Source organism: Chiloscyllium punctatum, chromosome 41 (assembly GCF_047496795.1).
Source record: "Chiloscyllium punctatum isolate Juve2018m chromosome 41, sChiPun1.3, whole genome shotgun sequence".
Classification (NCBI taxonomy): domain Eukaryota; kingdom Metazoa; phylum Chordata; class Chondrichthyes; order Orectolobiformes; family Hemiscylliidae; genus Chiloscyllium; species Chiloscyllium punctatum.
This window is the reverse complement of record NC_092779.1, coordinates 66,634,550-66,658,305: the sequence shown is the minus strand read 5'-3', so window position 1 is coordinate 66,658,305 and position 23,756 is coordinate 66,634,550. Positions and strand designations below refer to the sequence as shown.

The window sequence follows — 23,756 nt, the reverse complement described above, 5'->3', positions numbered from 1 at the left end:
TGAAACTATGCTGCACGTTATGATTTGGAACACGGGCTGCTCAGCTTTGTGCATTTTCCCTGTAGTCCGGTGTGTTTCATGTTCCGTGTAAACGTGAAAGTTGTCCTGTTTCGAGCAATGGGTGAAATCATTTATCAATGCAAGAATCGAAATTGCAGTCATGTCAAGCAGCTCATGGTAATTTGACCAAATCATAACCGATCGTGTGTTCTCACGCACTCACAGATGCATTTGGAGCTGAAAAGAGTCTGAGAAGATCGACTCAGCTTTCCATTGATTTTTGTCTGGATTGATGGGTATCATTATCTGCTGCGAAATTGTCATTGTAGCCGGGCACATCCCAGCAGCTGTGCGAGTCGGAGAGGGATCATGGAACCCTTTTAACGTGACTTTGCATCTGTTGTTTTGCAGGAGCACAATTGGAAGTGCAAGAAAATTGGCAGCGCTAGTGGTTGGCTGGTAGTGTGGCCGAGCGCTCTAAGGCGCGGGATTTAAGCTCCAGTCTCTGACAGAGGCGTGGGTTCGAATCCCACCGCTGCCATTTCTGCTGACCTTCTCCAATCGCGCAGCTGGTTGAAATGCTGTTTCGACCCCTGCTGCGTTTCTGTTTAAAACAGAAGCGAAATGGGTTTGCTTCCCGGGCAATTAATTGTGGTGTGTGAAAGTGCCGAATTTGGCGAAGCGTCTGTGCTGTCATGATCGTGTTCGCCTCCCGCAGCTCTTCTGTTGCTTTACGTTCCAGGCGAGTTGAATTTTAATGGAATCGAATGGAGACTGTTATTTCATCGCTGTTGTGAAACAAAGTACTACGGTGACTCGACTCGTCGTTATTTGGTTTTCTGGCCAATGAAAAAATCGTTCCAATGAATTTCGATGTCATATGTTATTGAATTTCTCCCATTTCCTTCATCTCCGTCCTGGAGACATCGGAAGGGAAAGGTAATCTAGCCGAGACTGTGATTGGTGAAATTCACTTTTTATGGCCCATTCTTATTATGTTCTTTCTTTCTCTCTTTTCAGCATTGTCCGGGAAGTGGTGGTGCACTCAGGCTCCTGTATGTTTGAAAGAGTAGTTTGGAATTGCCCTGTTGTTAGTTGTGAGATTACTTTATGGCTCATGCCCCGGACTGTCTCACATTTAGCATTCATGCTCGCTGTGTCTGGAAATACATTTGGTTTGCCAGTTTTGTTTGTGTTCCGTGTTAAATGCTTTCCGTTTTGCGATTCTCTCAATAAATTACGAGTTAACAGGGTTTCTGAGGTAACTTCCAGCTGCAAAAATCCTGAACTGAGAATCTGGGAAAATTTCCCAGAGTATGGTCAGTCGGAGCAAAAGTAAGGAAGTCGTTCGTTTCTGCAGCGATTCACAATGCTACCGTTCCCGTGAGCAGTCGAACAGGCTATATGATTGTGCCGCAGACTGCGACGGCAAGCTCCGCTAAAGAGTGATCCTTTAATGCCGGTGTAAGCAACACAACGTTATTAGGGCACACCGCGTGGAAACAGATACTTCGGTGTATCTCGTCCATGCTCAGCACATAGCCAAAATTAAACAAGTCCCATTAAACAACGAGCGATTGGAAACAGAAAGGTGAAAAGTAGAATGGCTTCAACTTTCAGTGCTTGAACAAATCTGCTCTCGTAGTGAAATGTAATGCAACTCCATTTAATTACTGTGCAAAGCATTGTCAAGTTTTTCTCCAACCTGGTTCTGATCATATGCCATTCTGTTTGAGAGTGTAGTTCCCGCCTTCTGATCCTTCCATGAAAAGCAGCACCGCATTTGCATTCCTTGCGCAGGTTTGCCCGGTTCAAAGACAGGGAAGAAGCTGATGCTCTGGTATCACAGCGCACCACGGATTCCTGAACTAGTCTGTCTGTCAAATGTACCCCCAAAGTCGTCTCTGAAAGACCTCATTTGGAAGCTGTCTGTCGTTATTCAACGTACGAGAGTTGGCACCAGAGGTCCTGAATCATGTTTTGGAGCAGTTCGCACGGAAGTGGCTCATTCAATCAGCAACAGCAATGAAAGAAATTACACTCTCAGAGGAACCTCTGGACCTATGCTTTCACAGCGTCGCTAGTATTAAGGTGCGCCCCGAGATCTAAGCCACGTTGGAAGTGAGACGGAGGAATCGACAGAGAGGCTACAGAATGACATCGCATCCATTTGGATTTCTTTAAATCACTGACGAGCAGGAAAATGTAAACGGGGAGGGCGAGTGGGGAAGTGAGGCAGTAGCAGCTCTGGTGAAATTCCTTCTTTGTGATTCGCTCAGCAACCAGAGACGTGAAGGTGACTCAGGCGTGAGAGCTCTTCACATCGAGAACAAAAAGCACTCAAGGGCAGTTAGCACCTCTTCCGGAGAGTGGGGTGGGGTGAGCTAATTCCCTTTTGACTTCTCTGACTATGTTCAGAAACTGCCTTTTAGATTGAGGTGAACAGAGACTGCATTTCTTAAAAGCACCATGGAATTTATCAAACTTTATTGTGTCGCTTCCTTTCGATTCCCACACAGGTTTCCAACTCAGTTGGTATCCATGTGGCTCATATCCAGGTGTGAACATCTCTGCAGCGAATTGCACGGTTAAGGCAAAAAGGCAAGGAAAGTGGCATCTCGAATTGGCTCCGAGGTCAGAGCATCCTCGCAATGTGATCTGTCGTTCTCGGATTGTAATGCTACCTCCGGTTTTAGGGTGGAGAACATTCTTTGGGACTCTTATTCTGCAAGACAGACACAGTGACTGAAACTATGCTGCACGTTATGATTTGGAACACGGGCTGCTCAGCTTTGTGCATTTTCCCTGTAGTCCGGTGTGTTTCATGTTCCGTGTAAACGTGAAAGTTGTCCTGTTTCGAGCAATGGGTGAAATCATTTATCAATGCAAGAATCGAAATTGCAGTCATGTCAAGCAGCTCATGGTAATTTGACCAAATCATAACCGATCGTGTGTTCTCACGCACTCACAGATGCATTTGGAGCTGAAAAGAGTCTGAGAAGATCGACTCAGCTTACCATTGATTTTTGTCTGGATTGATGGGTATCATTATCTGCTGCGAAATTGTCATTGTAGCCGGGCACATCCCAGCAGCTGTGCGAGTCGGAGAGGGATCATGGAACCCTTTTAACGTGACTTTGCATCTGTTGTTTTGCAGGAGCACAATTGGAAGTGCAAGAAAATGGGCAGCGCTAGTGGCTGGCTGGTAGTGTGGCCGAGCGGTCTAAGGCGCTGGATTTAAGCTCCAGTCTCTGACAGAGGCGTGGGTTCGAATCCCACCGCTGCCAATTCTGCTGACCTTCTCCAATCGCGCAGCTGGTTGAAATGCTGTTTCGACCCCTGCTGCGTTTCTGTTTAAAACAGAAGCGAAATGGGTTTGCTTCCCGGGCAATTAATCGTGGTGTGTGAAAGTGCCGAATTTAGCGAAGCGTCTGTGCTGTCATGATCGTGTTCGCCTCCCGCAGCTCTTCTGTTGCTTTACGTTCCAGGCGAGTTGAATTTTAATGGAATCGAATGGAGACTGTTATTTCATCGCTGTTGTGAAACAAAGTACTACGGTGACTCGACTCGTCGTTATTTGGTTTTCTGGCCAATGAAAAAATCGTTCCAATGAATTTCGATGTCATATGTTATTGAATTTCTCCCATTTCCTTCATCTCCGTCCTGGAGACATCGGAAGGGAAAGGTAATCTAGCCGAGACTGTGATTGGTGAAATTCACTTTTTATGGCCCATTCTTATTATGTTCTTTCTTTCTCTCTTTTCAGCATTGTCCGGGAAGTGGTGGTGCACTCAGGCTCCTGTATGTTTGAAAGAGTAGTTTGGAATTGCCCTGTTGTTAGTTGTGAGATTACTTTATGGCTCATGCCCCGGACTGTCTCACATTTAGCATTCATGCTCGCTGTGTCTGGAAATACATTTGGTTTGCCAGTTTTGTTTGTGTTCCGTGTTAAATGCTTTCCGTTTTGCGATTCTCTCAATAAATTACGAGTTAACAGGGTTTCTGAGGTAACTTCCAGCTGCAAAAATCCTGAACTGAGAATCTGGGAAAATTTCCCAGAGTATGGTCAGTCGGAGCAAAAGTAAGGAAGTCGTTCGTTTCTGCAGCGATTCACAATGCTACCGTTCCCGTGAGCAGTCGAACAGGCTATATGATTGTGCCGCAGACTGCGACGGCAAGCTCCGCTAAAGAGTGATCCTTTAATGCCGGTGTAAGCAACACAACGTTATTAGGGCACACCGCGTGGAAACAGATACTTCGGTGTATCTCGTCCATGCTCAGCACATAGCCAAAATTAAACAAGTCCCATTAAACAACGAGCGATTGGAAACAGAAAGGTGAAAAGTAGAATGGCTTCAACTTTCAGTGCTTGAACAAATCTGCTCTCGTAGTGAAATGTAATGCAACTCCATTTAATTACTGTGCAAAGCATTGTCAAGTTTTTCTCCAACCTGGTTCTGATCATATGCCATTCTGTTTGAGAGTGTAGTTCCCGCCTTCTGATCCTTCCATGAAAAGCAGCACCGCATTTGCATTCCTTGCGCAGGTTTGCCCGGTTCAAAGACAGGGAAGAAGCTGATGCTCTGGTATCACAGCGCACCACGGATTCCTGAACTAGTCTGTCTGTCAAATGTACCCCCAAAGTCGTCTCTGAAAGACCTCATTTGGAAGCTGTCTGTCGTTATTCAACGTACGAGAGTTGGCACCAGAGGTCCTGAATCATGTTTTGGAGCAGTTCGCACGGAAGTGGCTCATTCAATCAGCAACAGCAATGAAAGAAATTACACTCTCAGAGGAACCTCTGGACCTATGCTTTCACAGCGTCGCTAGTATTAAGGTGCGCCCCGAGATCTAAGCCACGTTGGAAGTGAGACGGAGGAATCGACAGAGAGGCTACAGAATGACATCGCATCCATTTGGATTTCTTTAAATCACTGACGAGCAGGAAAATGTAAACGGGGAGGGCGAGTGGGGAAGTGAGGCAGTAGCAGCTCTGGTGAAATTCCTTCTTTGTGATTCGCTCAGCAACCAGAGACGTGAAGGTGACTCAGGCGTGAGAGCTCTTCACATCGAGAACAAAAAGCACTCAAGGGCAGTTAGCACCTCTTCCGGAGAGTGGGGTGGGGTGAGCTAATTCCCTTTTGACTTCTCTGACTATGTTCAGAAACTGCTTTTTAGATTGAGGTGAACAGAGACTGCATTTCTTAAAAGCACCATGGAATTTATCAAACTTTATTGTGTCGCTTCCTTTCGATTCCCACACAGGTTTCCAACTCAGTTGGTATCCATGTGGCTCATATCCAGGTGTGAACATCTCTGCAGCGAATTGCACGGTTAAGGCAAAAAGGCAAGGAAAGTGGCATCTCGAATTGGCTCCGAGGTCAGAGCATCCTCGCAATGTGATCTGTCGTTCTCGGATTGTAATGCTACCTCCGGTTTTAGGGTGGAGAACATTCTTTGGGACTCTTATTCTGCAAGACAGACACAGTGACTGAAACTATGCTGCACGTTATGATTTGGAACACGGGCTGCTCAGCTTTGTGCATTTTCCCTGTAGTCCGGTGTGTTTCATGTTCCGTGTAAACGTGAAAGTTGTCCTGTTTCGAGCAATGGGTGAAATCATTTATCAATGCAAGAATCGAAATTGCAGTCATGTCAAGCAGCTCATGGTAATTTGACCAAATCATAACCGATCGTGTGTTCTCACGCACTCACAGATGCATTTGGAGCTGAAAAGAGTCTGAGAAGATCGACTCAGCTTACCATTGATTTTTGTCTGGATTGATGGGTATCATTATCTGCTGCGAAATTGTCATTGTAGCCGGGCACATCCCAGCAGCTGTGCGAGTCGGAGAGGGATCATGGAACCCTTTTAACGTGACTTTGCATCTGTTGTTTTGCAGGAGCACAATTGGAAGTGCAAGAAAATGGGCAGCGCGAGTGGCTGGCTGGTAGTGTGGCCGAGCGGTCTAAGGCGCTGGATTTAAGCTCCAGTCTCTGACAGAGGCGTGGGTTCGAATCCCACCGCTGCCATTTCTGCTGACCTTCTCCAATCGCGCAGCTGGTTGAAATGCTGTTTCGACCCCTGCTGCGTTTCTGTTTAAAACAGAAGCGAAATGGGTTTGCTTCCCGGGCAATTAATTGTGGTGTGTGAAAGTGCCGAATTTGGCGAAGCGTCTGTGCTGTCATGATCGTGTTCGCCTCCCGCAGCTCTTCTGTTGCTTTACGTTCCAGGCGAGTTGAATTTTAATGGAATCGAATGGAGACTGTTATTTCATCGCTGTTGTGAAACAAAGTACTACGGTGACTCGACTCGTCGTTATTTGGTTTTCTGGCCAATGAAAAAATCGTTCCAATGAATTTCGATGTCATATGTTATTGAATTTCTCCCATTTCCTTCATCTCCGTCCTGGAGACATCGGAAGGGAAAGGTAATCTAGCCGAGACTGTGATTGGTGAAATTCACTTTTTATGGCCCATTCTTATTATGTTCTTTCTTTCTCTCTTTTCAGCATTGTCCGGGAAGTGGTGGTGCACTCAGGCTCCTGTATGTTTGAAAGAGTAGTTTGGAATTGCCCTGTTGTTAGTTGTGAGATTACATTATGGCTCATGCCCCGGACTGTCTCACATTTAGCATTCATGCTCGCTGTGTCTGGAAATACATTTGGTTTGCCAGTTTTGTTTGTGTTCCGTGTTAAATGCTTTCCGTTTTGCGATTCTCTCAATAAATTACGAGTTAACAGGGTTTCTGAGGTAACTTCCAGCTGCAAAAATCCTGAACTGAGAATCTGGGAAAATTTCCCAGAGTATGGTCAGTCGGAGCAAAAGTAAGGAAGTCGTTCGTTTCTGCAGCGATTCACAATGCTACCGTTCCCGTGAGCAGTCGAACAGGCTATATGATTGTGCCGCAGACTGCGACGGCAAGCTCCGCTAAAGAGTGATCCTTTAATGCCGGTTTAAGCAACACAACGTTATTAGGGCACACCGCGTGGAAACAGATACTTCGGTGTATCTCGTCCATGCTCAGCACATAGCCAAAATTAAACAAGTCCCATTAAACAACGAGCGATTGGAAACAGAAAGGTGAAAAGTAGAATGGCTTCAACTTTCAGTGCTTGAACAAATCTGCTCTCGTAGTGAAATGTAATGCAACTCCATTTAATTACTGTGCAAAGCATTGTCAAGTTTTTCTCCAACCTGGTTCTGATCATATGCCATTCTGTTTGAGAGTGTAGTTCCCGCCTTCTGATCCTTCCATGAAAAGCAGCACCGCATTTGCATTCCTTGCGCAGGTTTGCCCGGTTCAAAGACAGGGAAGAAGCTGATGCTCTGGTATCACAGCGCACCACGGATTCCTGAACTAGTCTGTCTGTCAAATGTACCCCCAAAGTCGTCTCTGAAAGACCTCATTTGGAAGCTGTCTGTCGTTATTCAACGTACGAGAGTTGGCACCAGAGGTCCTGAATCATGTTTTGGAGCAGTTCGCACGGAAGTGGCTCATTCAATCAGCAACAGCAATGAAAGAAATTACACTCTCAGAGGAACCTCTGGACCTATGCTTTCACAGCGTCGCTAGTATTAAGGTGCGCCCCGAGATCTAAGCCACGTTGGAAGTGAGACGGAGGAATCGACAGAGAGGCTACAGAATGACATCGCATCCATTTGGATTTCTTTAAATCACTGACGAGCAGGAAAATGTAAACGGGGAGGGCGAGTGGGGAAGTGAGGCAGTAGCAGCTCTGGTGAAATTCCTTCTTTGTGATTCGCTCAGCAACCAGAGACGTGAAGGTGACTCAGGCGTGAGAGCTCTTCACATCGAGAACAAAAAGCACTCAAGGGCAGTTAGCACCTCTTCCGGAGAGTGGGGTGGGGTGAGCTAATTCCCTTTTGACTTCTCTGACTATGTTCAGAAACTGCCTTTTAGATTGAGGTGAACAGAGACTGCATTTCTTAAAAGCACCATGGAATTTATCAAACTTTATTGTGTTGCTTCCTTTCGATTCCCACACAGGTTTCCAACTCAGTTGGTATCCATGTGGCTCATATCCAGGTGTGAACATCTCTGCAGCGAATTGCACGGTTAAGGCAAAAAGGCAAGGAAAGTGGCATCTCGAATTGGCTCCGAGGTCAGAGCATCCTCGCAATGTGATCTGTCGTTCTCGGATTGTAATGCTACCTCCGGTTTTAGGGTGGAGAACATTCTTTGGGACTCTTATTCTGCAAGACAGACACAGTGACTGAAACTATGCTGCACGTTATGATTTGGAACACGGGCTGCTCAGCTTTGTGCATTTTCCCTGTAGTCCGGTGTGTTTCATGTTCCGTGTAAACGTGAAAGTTGTCCTGTTTCGAGCAATGGGTGAAATCATTTATCAATGCAAGAATCGAAATTGCAGTCATGTCAAGCAGCTCATGGTAATTTGACCAAATCATAACCGATCGTGTGTTCTCACGCACTCACAGATGCATTTGGAGCTGAAAAGAGTCTGAGAAGATCGACTCAGCTTACCATTGATTTTTGTCTGGATTGATGGGTATCATTATCTGCTGCGAAATTGTCATTGTAGCCGGGCACATCCCAGCAGCTGTGCGAGTCGGAGAGGGATCATGGAACCCTTTTAACGTGACTTTGCATCTGTTGTTTTGCAGGAGCACAATTGGAAGTGCAAGAAAATGGGCAGCGCTAGTGGCTGGCTGGTAGTGTGGCCGAGCGGTCTAAGGCGCTGGATTTAAACTCCAGTCTCTGACAGAGGCGTGGGTTCGAATCCCACAGCTGCCATTTCTGCTGACCTTCTCCAATCGCGCAGCTGGTTGAAATGCTGTTTCGACCCCTGCTGCGTTTCTGTTTAAAACAGAAGCGAAATGGGTTTGCTTCCCGGGCAATTAATTGTGGTGTGTGAAAGTGCCGAATTTAGCGAAGCGTCTGTGCTGTCATGATCGTGTTCGCCTCCCGCAGCTCTTCTGTTGCTTTACGTTCCAGGCGAGTTGAATTTTAATGGAACCGAATGGAGACTGTTATTTCATCGCTGTTGTGAAACAAAGTACTACGGTGACTCGACTCGTCGTTATTTGGTTTTCTGGCCAATGAAAAAATCGTTCCAATGAATTTCGATGTCATATGTTATTGAATTTCTCCCATTTCCTTCATCTCCGTCCTGGAGACATCGGAAGGGAAAGGTAATCTAGCCGAGACTGTGATTGGTGAAATTCACTTTTTATGGCCCATTCTTATTATGTTCTTTCTTTCTCTCTTTTCAGCATTGTCCGGGAAGTGGTGGTGCACTCAGGCTCCTGTATGTTTGAAAGAGTAGTTTGGAATTGCCCTGTTGTTAGTTGTGAGATTACATTATGGCTCATGCCCCGGACTGTCTCACATTTAGCATTCATGCTCGCTGTGTCTGGAAATACATTTGGTATGCCAGTTTTGTTTGTGTTCCGTGTTAAATGCTTTCCGTTTTGCGATTCTCTCAATAAATTACGACTGAACAGGGTTTCTGAGGTAACTTCCAGCTGCAAAAATCCTGAACTGAGAATCTGGGAAAATTTCCCAGAGTATGGTCAGTCGGAGCAAAAGTAAGGAAGTCGTTCGTTTCTGCAGCGATTCACAATGCTACCGTTCCCGTGAGCAGTCGAACAGGCTATATGATTGTGCCGCAGACTGCGACGGCAAGCTCCGCTAAAGAGTGATCCTTTAATGCCGGTGTAAGCAACACAACGTTATTAGGGCACACCGCGTGGAAACAGATACTTCGGTGTATCTCGTCCATGCTCAGCACATAGCCAAAATTAAACAAGTCCCATTAAACAACGAGCGATTGGAAACAGAAAGGTGAAAAGTAGAATGGCTTCAACTTTCAGTGCTTGAACAAATCTGCTCTCGTAGTGAAATGTAATGCAACTCCATTTAATTACTGTGCAAAGCATTGTCAAGTTTTTCTCCAACCTGGTTCTGATCATATGCCATTCTGTTTGAGAGTGTAGTTCCCGCCTTCTGATCCTTCCATGAAAAGCAGCACCGCATTTGCATTCCTTGCGCAGGTTTGCCCGGTTCAAAGACAGGGAAGAAGCTGATGCTCTGGTATCACAGCGCACCACGGATTCCTGAACTAGTCTGTCTGTCAAATGTACCCCCAAAGTCGTCTCTGAAAGACCTCATTTGGAAGCTGTCTGTCGTTATTCAACGTACGAGAGTTGGCACCAGAGGTCCTGAATCATGTTTTGGAGCAGTTCGCACGGAAGTGGCTCATTCAATCAGCAACAGCAATGAAAGAAATTACACTCTCAGAGGAACCTCTGGACCTATGCTTTCACAGCGTCGCTAGTATTAAGGTGCGCCCCGAGATCTAAGCCACGTTGGAAGTGAGACGGAGGAATCGACAGAGAGGCTACAGAATGACATCGCATCCATTTGGATTTCTTTAAATCACTGACGAGCAGGAAAATGTAAACGGGGAGGGCGAGTGGGGAAGTGAGGCAGTAGCAGCTCTGGTGAAATTCCTTCTTTGTGATTCGCTCAGCAACCAGAGACGTGAAGGTGACTCAGGCGTGAGAGCTCTTCACATCGAGAACAAAAAGCACTCAAGGGCAGTTAGCACCTCTTCCGGAGAGTGGGGTGGGGTGAGCTAATTCCCTTTTGACTTCTCTGACTATGTTCAGAAACTGCCTTTTAGATTGAGGTGAACAGAGACTGCATTTCTTAAAAGCACCATGGAATTTATCAAACTTTATTGTGTTGCTTCCTTTCGATTCCCACACAGGTTTCCAACTCAGTTGGTATCCATGTGGCTCATATCCAGGTGTGAACATCTCTGCAGCGAATTGCACGGTTAAGGCAAAAAGGCAAGGAAAGTGGCATCTCGAATTGGCTCCGAGGTCAGAGCATCCTCGCAATGTGATCTGTCGTTCTCGGATTGTAATGCTACCTCCGGTTTTAGGGTGGAGAACATTCTTTGGGACTCTTATTCTGCAAGACAGACACAGTGACTGAAACTATGCTGCACGTTATGATTTGGAACACGGGCTGCTCAGCTTTGTGCATTTTCCCTGTAGTCCGGTGTGTTTCATGTTCCGTGTAAACGTGAAAGTTGTCCTGTTTCGAGCAATGGGTGAAATCATTTATCAATGCAAGAATCGAAATTGCAGTCATGTCAAGCAGCTCATGGTAATTTGACCAAATCATAACCGATCGTGTGTTCTCACGCACTCACAGATGCATTTGGAGCTGAAAAGAGTCTGAGAAGATCGACTCAGCTTACCATTGATTTTTGTCTGGATTGATGGGTATCATTATCTGCTGCGAAATTGTCATTGTAGCCGGGCACATCCCAGCAGCTGTGCGAGTCGGAGAGGGATCATGGAACCCTTTTAACGTGACTTTGCATCTGTTGTATTGCAGGAGCACAATTGGAAGTGCAAGAAAATGGGCAGCGCTAGTGGCTGGCTGGTAGTGTGGCCGAGCGGTCTAAGGCGCTGGATTTAAACTCCAGTCTCTGACAGAGGCGTGGGTTCGAATCCCACAGCTGCCATTTCTGCTGACCTTCTCCAATCGCGCAGCTGGTTGAAATGCTGTTTCGACCCCTGCTGCGTTTCTGTTTAAAACAGAAGCGAAATGGGTTTGCTTCCCGGGCAATTAATTGTGGTGTGTGAAAGTGCCGAATTTAGCGAAGCGTCTGTGCTGTCATGATCGTGTTCGCCTCCCGCAGCTCTTCTGTTGCTTTACGTTCCAGGCGAGTTGAATTTTAATGGAACCGAATGGAGACTGTTATTTCATCGCTGTTGTGAAACAAAGTACTACGGTGACTCGACTCGTCGTTATTTGGTTTTCTGGCCAATGAAAAAATCGTTCCAATGAATTTCGATGTCATATGTTATTGAATTTCTCCCATTTCCTTCATCTCCGTCCTGGAGACATCGGAAGGGAAAGGTAATCTAGCCGAGACTGTGATTGGTGAAATTCACTTTTTATGGCCCATTCTTATTATGTTCTTTCTTTCTCTCTTTTCAGCATTGTCCGGGAAGTGGTGGTGCACTCAGGCTCCTGTATGTTTGAAAGAGTAGTTTGGAATTGCCCTGTTGTTAGTTGTGAGATTACATTATGGCTCATGCCCCGGACTGTCTCACATTTAGCATTCATGCTCGCTGTGTCTGGAAATACATTTGGTTTGCCAGTTTTGTTTGTGTTCCGTGTTAAATGCTTTCCGTTTTGCGATTCTCTCAATAAATTACGACTGAACAGGGTTTCTGAGGTAACTTCCAGCTGCAAAAATCCTGAACTGAGAATCTGGGAAAATTTCCCAGAGTATGGTCAGTCGGAGCAAAAGTAAGGAAGTCGTTCGTTTCTGCAGCGATTCACAATGCTACCGTTCCCGTGAGCAGTCGAACAGGCTATATGATTGTGCCGCAGACTGCGACGGCAAGCTCCGCTAAAGAGTGATCCTTTAATGCCGGTGTAAGCAACACAACGTTATTAGGGCACACCGCGTGGAAACAGATACTTCGGTGTATCTCGTCCATGCTCAGCACATAGCCAAAATTAAACAAGTCCCATTAAACAACGAGCGATTGGAAACAGAAAGGTGAAAAGTAGAATGGCTTCAACTTTCAGTGCTTGAACAAATCTGCTCTCGTAGTGAAATGTAATGCAACTCCATTTAATTACTGTGCAAAGCATTGTCAAGTTTTTCTCCAACCTGGTTCTGATCATATGCCATTCTGTTTGAGAGTGTAGTTCCCGCCTTCTGATCCTTCCATGAAAAGCAGCACCGCATTTGCATTCCTTGCGCAGGTTTGCCCGGTTCAAAGACAGGGAAGAAGCTGATGCTCTGGTATCACAGCGCACCACGGATTCCTGAACTAGTCTGTCTGTCAAATGTACCCCCAAAGTCGTCTCTGAAAGACCTCATTTGGAAGCTGTCTGTTGTTATTCAACGTACGAGAGTTGGCACCAGAGGTCCTGAATCATGTTTTGGAGCAGTTCGCACGGAAGTGGCTCATTCAATCAGCAACAGCAATGAAAGAAATTACACTCTCAGAGGAACCTCTGGACCTATGCTTTCACAGCGTCGCTAGTATTAAGGTGCGCCCCGAGATCTAAGCCACGTTGGAAGTGAGACGGAGGAATCGACAGAGAGGCTACAGAATGACATCGCATCCATTTGGATTTCTTTAAATCACTGACGAGCAGGAAAATGTAAACGGGGAGGGCGAGTGGGGAAGTGAGGCAGTAGCAGCTCTGGTGAAATTCCTTCTTTGTGATTCGCTCAGCAACCAGAGACGTGAAGGTGACTCAGGCGTGAGAGCTCTTCACATCGAGAACAAAAAGCACTCAAGGGCAGTTAGCACCTCTTCCGGAGAGTGGGGTGGGGTGAGCTAATTCCCTTTTGACTTCTCTGACTATGTTCAGAAACTGCTTTTTAGATTGAGGTGAACAGAGACTGCATTTCTTAAAAGCACCATGGAATTTATCAAACTTTATTGTGTCGCTTCCTTTCGATTCCCACACAGGTTTCCAACTCAGTTGGTATCCATGTGGCTCATATCCAGGTGTGAACATCTCTGCAGCGAATTGCACGGTTAAGGCAAAAAGGCAAGGAAAGTGGCATCTCGAATTGGCTCCGAGGTCAGAGCATCCTCGCAATGTGATCTGTCGTTCTCGGATTGTAATGCTACCTCCGGTTTTAGGGTGGAGAACATTCTTTGGGACTCTTATTCTGCAAGACAGACACAGTGACTGAAACTATGCTGCACGTTATGATTTGGAACACGGGCTGCTCAGCTTTGTGCATTTTCCCTGTAGTCCGGTGTGTTTCATGTTCCGTGTAAACGTGAAAGTTGTCCTGTTTCGAGCAATGGGTGAAATCATTTATCAATGCAAGAATCGAAATTGCAGTCATGTCAAGCAGCTCATGGTAATTTGACCAAATCATAACCGATCGTGTGTTCTCACGCACTCACAGATGCATTTGGAGCTGAAAAGAGTCTGAGAAGATCGACTCAGCTTACCATTGATTTTTGTCTGGATTGATGGGTATCATTATCTGCTGCGAAATTGTCATTGTAGCCGGGCACATCCCAGCAGCTGTGCGAGTCGGAGAGGGATCATGGAACCCTTTTAACGTGACTTTGCATCTGTTGTTTTGCAGGAGCACAATTGGAAGTGCAAGAAAATGGGCAGTGCTAGTGGCTGGCTGGTAGTGTGGCCGAGCGGTCTAAGGCGCTGGATTTAAGCTCCAGTCTCTGACAGAGGCGTGGGTTCGAATCCCACCGCTGCCATTTCTGCTGACCTTCTCCAATCGCGCAGCTGGTTGAAATGCTGTTTCGACCCCTGCTGCGTTTCTGTTTAAAACAGAAGCGAAATGGGTTTGCTTCCCGGGCAATTAATTGTGGTGTGTGAAAGTGCCGAATTTGGCGAAGCGTCTGTGCTGTCATGATCGTGTTCGCCTCCCGCAGCTCTTCTGTTGCTTTACGTTCCAGGCGAGTTGAATTTTAATGGAATCGAATGGAGACTGTTATTTCATCGCTGTTGTGAAACAAAGTACTACGGTGACTCGACTCGTCGTTATTTGGTTTTCTGGCCAATGAAAAAATCGTTCCAATGAATTTCGATGTCATATGTTATTGAATTTCTCCCATTTCCTTCATCTCCGTCCTGGAGACATCGGAAGGGAAAGGTAATCTAGCCGAGACTGTGATTGGTGAAATTCACTTTTTATGGCCCATTCTTATTATGTTCTTTCTTTCTCTCTTTTCAGCATTGTCCGGGAAGTGGTGGTGCACTCAGGCTCCTGTATGTTTGAAAGAGTAGTTTGGAATTGCCCTGTTGTTAGTTGTGAGATTACATTATGGCTCATGCCCCGGACTGTCTCACATTTAGCATTCATGCTCGCTGTGTCTGGAAATACATTTGGTTTGCCAGTTTTGTTTGTGTTCCGTGTTAAATGCTTTCCGTTTTGCGATTCTCTCAATAAATTACGAGTTAACAGGGTTTCTGAGGTAACTTCCAGCTGCAAAAATCCTGAACTGAGAATCTGGGAAAATTTCCCAGAGTATGGTCAGTCGGAGCAAAAGTAAGGAAGTCGTTCGTTTCTGCAGCGATTCACAATGCTACCGTTCCCGTGAGCAGTCGAACAGGCTATATGATTGTGCCGCAGACTGCGACGGCAAGCTCCGCTAAAGAGTGATCCTTTAATGCCGGTTTAAGCAACACAACGTTATTAGGGCACACCGCGTGGAAACAGATACTTCGGTGTATCTCGTCCATGCTCAGCACATAGCCAAAATTAAACAAGTCCCATTAAACAACGAGCGATTGGAAACAGAAAGGTGAAAAGTAGAATGGCTTCAACTTTCAGTGCTTGAACAAATCTGCTCTCGTAGTGAAATGTAATGCAACTCCATTTAATTACTGTGCAAAGCATTGTCAAGTTTTTCTCCAACCTGGTTCTGATCATATGCCATTCTGTTTGAGAGTGTAGTTCCCGCCTTCTGATCCTTCCATGAAAAGCAGCACCGCATTTGCATTCCTTGCGCAGGTTTGCCCGGTTCAAAGACAGGGAAGAAGCTGATGCTCTGGTATCACAGCGCACCACGGATTCCTGAACTAGTCTGTCTGTCAAATGTACCCCCAAAGTCGTCTCTGAAAGACCTCATTTGGAAGCTGTCTGTCGTTATTCAACGTACGAGAGTTGGCACCAGAGGTCCTGAATCATGTTTTGGAGCAGTTCGCACGGAAGTGGCTCATTCAATCAGCAACAGCAATGAAAGAAATTACACTCTCAGAGGAACCTCTGGACCTATGCTTTCACAGCGTCGCTAGTATTAAGGTGCGCCCCGAGATCTAAGCCACGTTGGAAGTGAGACGGAGGAATCGACAGAGAGGCTACAGAATGACATCGCATCCATTTGGATTTCTTTAAATCACTGACGAGCAGGAAAATGTAAACGGGGAGGGCGAGTGGGGAAGTGAGGCAGTAGCAGCTCTGGTGAAATTCCTTCTTTGTGATTCGCTCAGCAACCAGAGACGTGAAGGTGACTCAGGCGTGAGAGCTCTTCACATCGAGAACAAAAAGCACTCAAGGGCAGTTAGCACCTCTTCCGGAGAGTGGGGTGGGGTGAGCTAATTCCCTTTTGACTTCTCTGACTATGTTCAGAAACTGCCTTTTAGATTGAGGTGAACAGAGACTGCATTTCTTAAAAGCACCATGGAATTTATCAAACTTTATTGTGTCGCTTCCTTTCGATTCCCACACAGGTTTCCAACTCAGTTGGTATCCATGTGGCTCATATCCAGGTGTGAACATCTCTGCAGCGAATTGCACGGTTAAGGCAAAAAGGCAAGGAAAGTGGCATCTCGAATTGGCTCCGAGGTCAGAGCATCCTCGCAATGTGATCTGTCGTTCTCGGATTGTAATGCTACCTCCGGTTTTAGGGTGGAGAACATTCTTTGGGACTCTTATTCTGCAAGACAGACACAGTGACTGAAACTATGCTGCACGTTATGATTTGGAACACGGGCTGCTCAGCTTTGTGCATTTTCCCTGTAGTCCGGTGTGTTTCATGTTCCGTGTAAACGTGAAAGTTGTCCTGTTTCGAGCAATGGGTGAAATCATTTATCAATGCAAGAATCGAAATTGCAGTCATGTCAAGCAGCTCATGGTAATTTGACCAAATCATAACCGATCGTGTGTTCTCACGCACTCACAGATGCATTTGGAGCTGAAAAGAGTCTGAGAAGATCGACTCAGCTTACCATTGATTTTTGTCTGGATTGATGGGTATCATTATCTGCTGCGAAATTGTCATTGTAGCCGGGCACATCCCAGCAGCTGTGCGAGTCGGAGAGGGATCATGGAACCCTTTTAACGTGACTTTGCATCTGTTGTTTTGCAGGAGCACAATTGGAAGTGCAAGAAAATGGGCAGCGCTAGTGGCTGGCTGGTAGTGTGGCCGAGCGGTCTAAGGCGCTGGATTTAAGCTCCAGTCTCTGACAGAGGCGTGGGTTCGAATCCCACCGCTGCCATTTCTGCTGACCTTCTCCAATCGCGCAGCTGGTTGAAATGCTGTTTCGACCCCTGCTGCGTTTCTGTTTAAAACAGAAGCGAAATGGGTTTGCTTCCCGGGCAATTAATCGTGGTGTGTGAAAGTGCCGAATTTAGCGAAGCGTCTGTGCTGTCATGATCGTGTTCGCCTCCCGCAGCTCTTCTGTTGCTTTACGTTCCAGGCGAGTTGAATTTTAATGGAATCGAATGGAGACTGTTATTTCATCGCTGTTGTGAAACAAAGTACTACGGTGACTCGACTCGTCGTTATTTGGTTTTCTGGCCAATGAAAAAATCGTTCCAATGAATTTCGATGTCATATGTTATTGAATTTCTCCCATTTCCTTCATCTCCGTCCTGGAGACATCGGAAGGGAAAGGTAATCTAGCCGAGACTGTGATTGGTGAAATTCACTTTTTATGGCCCATTCTTATTATGTTCTTTCTTTCTCTCTTTTCAGCATTGTCCGGGAAGTGGTGGTGCACTCAGGCTCCTGTATGTTTGAAAGAGTAGTTTGGAATTGCCCTGTTGTTAGTTGTGAGATTACTTTATGGCTCATGCCCCGGACTGTCTCACATTTAGCATTCATGCTCGCTGTGTCTGGAAATACATTTGGTTTGCCAGTTTTGTTTGTGTTCCGTGTTAAATGCTTTCCGTTTTGCGATTCTCTCAATAAATTACGAGTTAACAGGGTTTCTGAGGTAACTTCCAGCTGCAAAAATCCTGAACTGAGAATCTGGGAAAATTTCCCAGAGTATGGTCAGTCGGAGCAAAAGTAAGGAAGTCGTTCGTTTCTGCAGCGATTCACAATGCTACCGTTCCCGTGAGCAGTCGAACAGGCTATATGATTGTGCCGCAGACTGCGACGGCAAGCTCCGCTAAAGAGTGATCCTTTAATGCCGGTGTAAGCAACACAACGTTATTAGGGCACACCGCGTGGAAACAGATACTTCGGTGTATCTCGTCCATGCTCAGCACATAGCCAAAATTAAACAAGTCCCATTAAACAACGAGCGATTGGAAACAGAAAGGTGAAAAGTAGAATGGCTTCAACTTTCAGTGCCTGAACAAATCTGCTCTCGTAGTGAAATGTAATGCAACTCCATTTAATTACTGTGCAAAGCATTGTCAAGTTTTTCTCCAACCTGGTTCTGATCATATGCCATTCTGTTTGAGAGTGTAGTTCCCGCCTTCTGATCCTTCCATGAAAAGCAGCACCGCATTTGCATTCCTTGCGCAGGTTTGCCCGGTTCAAAGACAGGGAAGAAGCTGATGCTCTGGTATCACAGCGCACCACGGATTCCTGAACTAGTCTGTCTGTCAAATGTACCCCCAAAGTCGTCTCTGAAAGACCTCATTTGGAAGCTGTCTGTCGTTATTCAACGTACGAGAGTTGGCACCAGAGGTCCTGAATCATGTTTTGGAGCAGTTCGCACGGAAGTGGCTCATTCAATCAGCAACAGCAATGAAAGAAATTACACTCTCAGAGGAACCTCTGGACCTATGCTTTCACAGCGTCGCTAGTATTAAGGTGCGCCCCGAGATCTAAGCCACGTTGGAAGTGAGACGGAGGAATCGACAGAGAGGCTACAGAATGACATCGCATCCATTTGGATTTCTTTAAATCACTGACGAGCAGGAAAATGTAAACGGGGAGGGCGAGTGGGGAAGTGAGGCAGTAGCAGCTCTGGTGAAATTCCTTCTTTGTGATTCGCTCAGCAACCAGAGACGTGAAGGTGACTCAGGCGTGAGAGCTCTTCACATCGAGAACAAAAAGCACTCAAGGGCAGTTAGCACCTCTTCCGGAGAGTGGGGTGGGGTGAGCTAATTCCCTTTTGACTTCTCTGACTATGTTCAGAAACTGCTTTTTAGATTGAGGTGAACAGAGACTGCATTTCTTAAAAGCACCATGGAATTTATCAAACTTTATTGTGTCGCTTCCTTTCGATTCCCACACAGGTTTCCAACTCAGTTGGTATCCATGTGGCTCATATCCAGGTGTGAACATCTCTGCAGCGAATTGCACGGTTAAGGCAAAAAGGCAAGGAAAGTGGCATCTCGAATTGGCTCCGAGGTCAGAGCATCCTCGCAATGTGATCTGTCGTTCTCGGATTGTAATGCTACCTCCGGTTTTAGGGTGGAGAACATTCTTTGGGACTCTTATTCTGCAAGACAGACACAGTGACTGAAACTATGCTGCACGTTATGATTTGGAACACGGGCTGCTCAGCTTTGTGCATTTTCCCTGTAGTCCGGTGTGTTTCATGTTCCGTGTAAACGTGAAAGTTGTCCTGTTTCGAGCAATGGGTGAAATCATTTATCAATGCAAGAATCGAAATTGCAGTCATGTCAAGCAGCTCATGGTAATTTGACCAAATCATAACCGATCGTGTGTTCTCACGCACTCACAGATGCATTTGGAGCTGAAAAGAGTCTGAGAAGATCGACTCAGCTTACCATTGATTTTTGTCTGGATTGATGGGTATCATTATCTGCTGCGAAATTGTCATTGTAGCCGGGCACATCCCAGCAGCTGTGCGAGTCGGAGAGGGATCATGGAACCCTTTTAACGTGACTTTGCATCTGTTGTTTTGCAGGAGCACAATTGGAAGTGCAAGAAAATGGGCAGCGCGAGTGGCTGGCTGGTAGTGTGGCCGAGCGGTCTAAGGCGCTGGATTTAAGCTCCAGTCTCTGACAGAGGCGTGGGTTCGAATCCCACCGCTGCCATTTCTGCTGACCTTCTCCAATCGCGCAGCTGGTTGAAATGCTGTTTCGACCCCTGCTGCGTTTCTGTTTAAAACAGAAGCGAAATGGGTTTGCTTCCCGGGCAATTAATTGTGGTGTGTGAAAGTGCCGAATTTGGCGAAGCGTCTGTGCTGTCATGATCGTGTTCGCCTCCCGCAGCTCTTCTGTTGCTTTACGTTCCAGGCGAGTTGAATTTTAATGGAATCGAATGGAGACTGTTATTTCATCGCTGTTGTGAAACAAAGTACTACGGTGACTCGACTCGTCGTTATTTGGTTTTCTGGCCAATGAAAAAATCGTTCCAATGAATTTCGATGTCATATGTTATTGAATTTCTCCCATTTCCTTCATCTCCGTCCTGGAGACATCGGAAGGGAAAGGTAATCTAGCCGAGACTGTGATTGGTGAAATTCACTTTTTATGGCCCATTCTTATTATGTTCTTTCTTTCTCTCTTTTCAGCATTGTCCGGGAAGTGGTGGTGCACTCAGGCTCCTGTATGTTTGAAAGAGTAGTTTGGAATTGCCCTGTTGTTAGTTGTGAGATTACATTATGGCTCATGCCCCGGACTGTCTCACATTTAGCATTCATGCTCGCTGTGTCTGGAAATACATTTGGTTTGCCAGTTTTGTTTGTGTTCCGTGTTAAATGCTTTCCGTTTTGCGATTCTCTCAATAAATTACGACTGAACAGGGTTTCTGAGGTAACTTCCAGCTGCAAAAATCCTGAACTGAGAATCTGGGAAAATTTCCCAGAGTATGGTCAGTCGGAGCAAAAGTAAGGAAGTCGTTCGTTTCTGCAGCGATTCACAATGCTACCGTTCCCGTGAGCAGTCGAACAGGCTATATGATTGTGCCGCAGACTGCGACGGCAAGCTCCGCTAAAGAGTGATCCTTTAATGCCGGTGTAAGCAACACAACGTTATTAGGGCACACCGCGTGGAAACAGATACTTCGGTGTATCTCGTCCATGCTCAGCACATAGCCAAAATTAAACAAGTCCCATTAAACAACGAGCGATTGGAAACAGAAAGGTGAAAAGTAGAATGGCTTCAACTTTCAGTGCTTGAACAAATCTGCTCTCGTAGTGAAATGTAATGCAACTCCATTTAATTACTGTGCAAAGCATTGTCAAGTTTTTCTCCAACCTGGTTCTGATCATATGCCATTCTGTTTGAGAGTGTAGTTCCCGCCTTCTGATCCTTCCATGAAAAGCAGCACCGCATTTGCATTCCTTGCGCAGGTTTGCCCGGTTCAAAGACAGGGAAGAAGCTGATGCTCTGGTATCACAGCGCACCACGGATTCCTGAACTAGTCTGTCTGTCAAATGTACCCCCAAAGTCGTCTCTGAAAGACCTCATTTGGAAGCTGTCTGTCGTTATTCAACGTACGAGAGTTGGCACCAGAGGTCCTGAATCATGTTTTGGAGCAGTTCGCACGGAAGTGGCTCATTCAATCAGCAACAGCAATGAAAGAAATTACACTCTCAGAGGAACCTCTGGACCTATGCTTTCACAGCGTCGCTAGTATTAAGGTGCGCCCCGAGATCTAAGCCACGTTGGAAGTGAGACGGAGGAATCGACAGAGAGGCTACAGAATGACATCGCATCCATTTGGATTTCTTTAAATCACTGACGAGCAGGAAAATGTAAACGGGGAGGGCGAGTGGGGAAGTGAGGCAGTAGCAGCTCTGGTGAAATTCCTTCTTTGTGATTCGCTCAGCAACCAGAGACGTGAAGGTGACTCAGGCGTGAGAGCTCTTCACATCGAGAACAAAAAGCACTCAAGGGCAGTTAGCACCTCTTCCGGAGAGTGGGGTGGGGTGAGCTAATTCCCTTTTGACTTCTCTGACTATGTTCAGAAACTGCCTTTTAGATTGAGGTGAACAGAGACTGCATTTCTTAAAAGCACCATGGAATTTATCAAACTTTATTGTGTTGCTTCCTTTCGATTCCCACACAGGTTTCCAACTCAGTTGGTATCCATGTGGCTCATATCCAGGTGTGAACATCTCTGCAGCGAATTGCACGGTTAAGGCAAAAAGGCAAGGAAAGTGGCATCTCGAATTGGCTCCGAGGTCAGAGCATCCTCGCAATGTGATCTGTCGTTCTCGGATTGTAATGCTACCTCCGGTTTTAGGGTGGAGAACATTCTTTGGGACTCTTATTCTGCAAGACAGACACAGTGACTGAAACTATGCTGCACGTTATGATTTGGAACACGGGCTGCTCAGCTTTGTGCATTTTCCCTGTAGTCCGGTGTGTTTCATGTTCCGTGTAAACGTGAAAGTTGTCCTGTTTCGAGCAATGGGTGAAATCATTTATCAATGCAAGAATCGAAATTGCAGTCATGTCAAGCAGCTCATGGTAATTTGACCAAATCATAACCGATCGTGTGTTCTCACGCACTCACAGATGCATTTGGAGCTGAAAAGAGTCTGAGAAGATCGACTCAGCTTACCATTGATTTTTGTCTGGATTGATGGGTATCATTATCTGCTGCGAAATTGTCATTGTAGCCGGGCACATCCCAGCAGCTGTGCGAGTCGGAGAGGGATCATGGAACCCTTTTAACGTGACTTTGCATCTGTTGTTTTGCAGGAGCACAATTGGAAGTGCAAGAAAATGGGCAGCGCTAGTGGCTGGCTGGTAGTGTGGCCGAGCGGTCTAAGGCGCTGGATTTAAACTCCAGTCTCTGACAGAGGCGTGGGTTCGAATCCCACAGCTGCCATTTCTGCTGACCTTCTCCAATCGCGCAGCTGGTTGAAATGCTGTTTCGACCCCTGCTGCGTTTCTGTTTAAAACAGAAGCGAAATGGGTTTGCTTCCCGGGCAATTAATTGTGGTGTGTGAAAGTGCCGAATTTAGCGAAGCGTCTGTGCTGTCATGATCGTGTTCGCCTCCCGCAGCTCTTCTGTTGCTTTACGTTCCAGGCGAGTTGAATTTTAATGGAACCGAATGGAGACTGTTATTTCATCGCTGTTGTGAAACAAAGTACTACGGTGACTCGACTCGTCGTTATTTGGTTTTCTGGCCAATGAAAAAATCGTTCCAATGAATTTCGATGTCATATGTTATTGAATTTCTCCCATTTCCTTCATCTCCGTCCTGGAGACATCGGAAGGGAAAGGTAATCTAGCCGAGACTGTGATTGGTGAAATTCACTTTTTATGGCCCATTCTTATTATGTTCTTTCTTTCTCTCTTTTCAGCATTGTCCGGGAAGTGGTGGTGCACTCAGGCTCCTGTATGTTTGAAAGAGTAGTTTGGAATTGCCCTGTTGTTAGTTGTGAGATTACATTATGGCTCATGCCCCGGACTGTCTCACATTTAGCATTCATGCTCGCTGTGTCTGGAAATACATTTGGTTTGCCAGTTTTGTTTGTGTTCCGTGTTAAATGCTTTCCGTTTTGCGATTCTCTCAATAAATTACGACTGAACAGGGTTTCTGAGGTAACTTCCAGCTGCAAAAATCCTGAACTGAGAATCTGGGAAAATTTCCCAGAGTATGGTCAGTCGGAGCAAAAGTAAGGAAGTCGTTCGTTTCTGCAGCGATTCACAATGCTACCGTTCCCGTGAGCAGTCGAACAGGCTATATGATTGTGCCGCAGACTGCGACGGCAAGCTCCGCTAAAGAGTGATCCTTTAATGCCGGTGTAAGCAACACAACGTTATTAGGGCACACCGCGTGGAAACAGATACTTCGGTGTATCTCGTCCATGCTCAGCACATAGCCAAAATTAAACAAGTCCCATTAAACAACGAGCGATTGGAAACAGAAAGGTGAAAAGTAGAATGGCTTCAACTTTCAGTGCTTGAACAAATCTGCTCTCGTAGTGAAATGTAATGCAACTCCATTTAATTACTGTGCAAAGCATTGTCAAGTTTTTCTCCAACCTGGTTCTGATCATATGCCATTCTGTTTGAGAGTGTAGTTCCCGCCTTCTGATCCTTCCATGAAAAGCAGCACCGCATTTGCA

General features: G+C 46.0%; 8 non-coding genes across 8 annotated transcripts; all 8 read left to right on the top strand.

Annotated features, from left to right (window-relative positions):
- The first annotated feature begins 3,204 nt into the window (after nucleotides 1-3,204).
- Nucleotides 3,205-3,287, top strand: trnal-uaa (transfer RNA leucine (anticodon UAA)). Its single transcript has one exon. It is a non-coding gene; the product is annotated as a tRNA-Leu (tRNA).
- A 2,663-nt stretch (nucleotides 3,288-5,950) lies between these two features.
- trnal-uaa (transfer RNA leucine (anticodon UAA)) lies at nucleotides 5,951-6,033 on the top strand. The gene has a single exon. It is a non-coding gene; the product is annotated as a tRNA-Leu (tRNA).
- A 2,663-nt stretch (nucleotides 6,034-8,696) lies between these two features.
- trnal-uaa (transfer RNA leucine (anticodon UAA)) lies at nucleotides 8,697-8,779 on the top strand. The gene has a single exon. It is a non-coding gene; the product is annotated as a tRNA-Leu (tRNA).
- A 2,663-nt stretch (nucleotides 8,780-11,442) lies between these two features.
- Nucleotides 11,443-11,525, top strand: trnal-uaa (transfer RNA leucine (anticodon UAA)). The gene has a single exon. It is a non-coding gene; the product is annotated as a tRNA-Leu (tRNA).
- Nucleotides 11,526-14,188: 2,663 nt separating this feature from the next.
- trnal-uaa (transfer RNA leucine (anticodon UAA)) lies at nucleotides 14,189-14,271 on the top strand. The gene has a single exon. It is a non-coding gene; the product is annotated as a tRNA-Leu (tRNA).
- Nucleotides 14,272-16,934: 2,663 nt separating this feature from the next.
- trnal-uaa (transfer RNA leucine (anticodon UAA)) lies at nucleotides 16,935-17,017 on the top strand. Its single transcript has one exon. It is a non-coding gene; the product is annotated as a tRNA-Leu (tRNA).
- Nucleotides 17,018-19,680: 2,663 nt separating this feature from the next.
- trnal-uaa (transfer RNA leucine (anticodon UAA)) lies at nucleotides 19,681-19,763 on the top strand. The gene has a single exon. It is a non-coding gene; the product is annotated as a tRNA-Leu (tRNA).
- A 2,663-nt stretch (nucleotides 19,764-22,426) lies between these two features.
- On the top strand, nucleotides 22,427-22,509 carry trnal-uaa (transfer RNA leucine (anticodon UAA)). Its single transcript has one exon. It is a non-coding gene; the product is annotated as a tRNA-Leu (tRNA).
- Nucleotides 22,510-23,756: the final 1,247 nt, after the last annotated feature.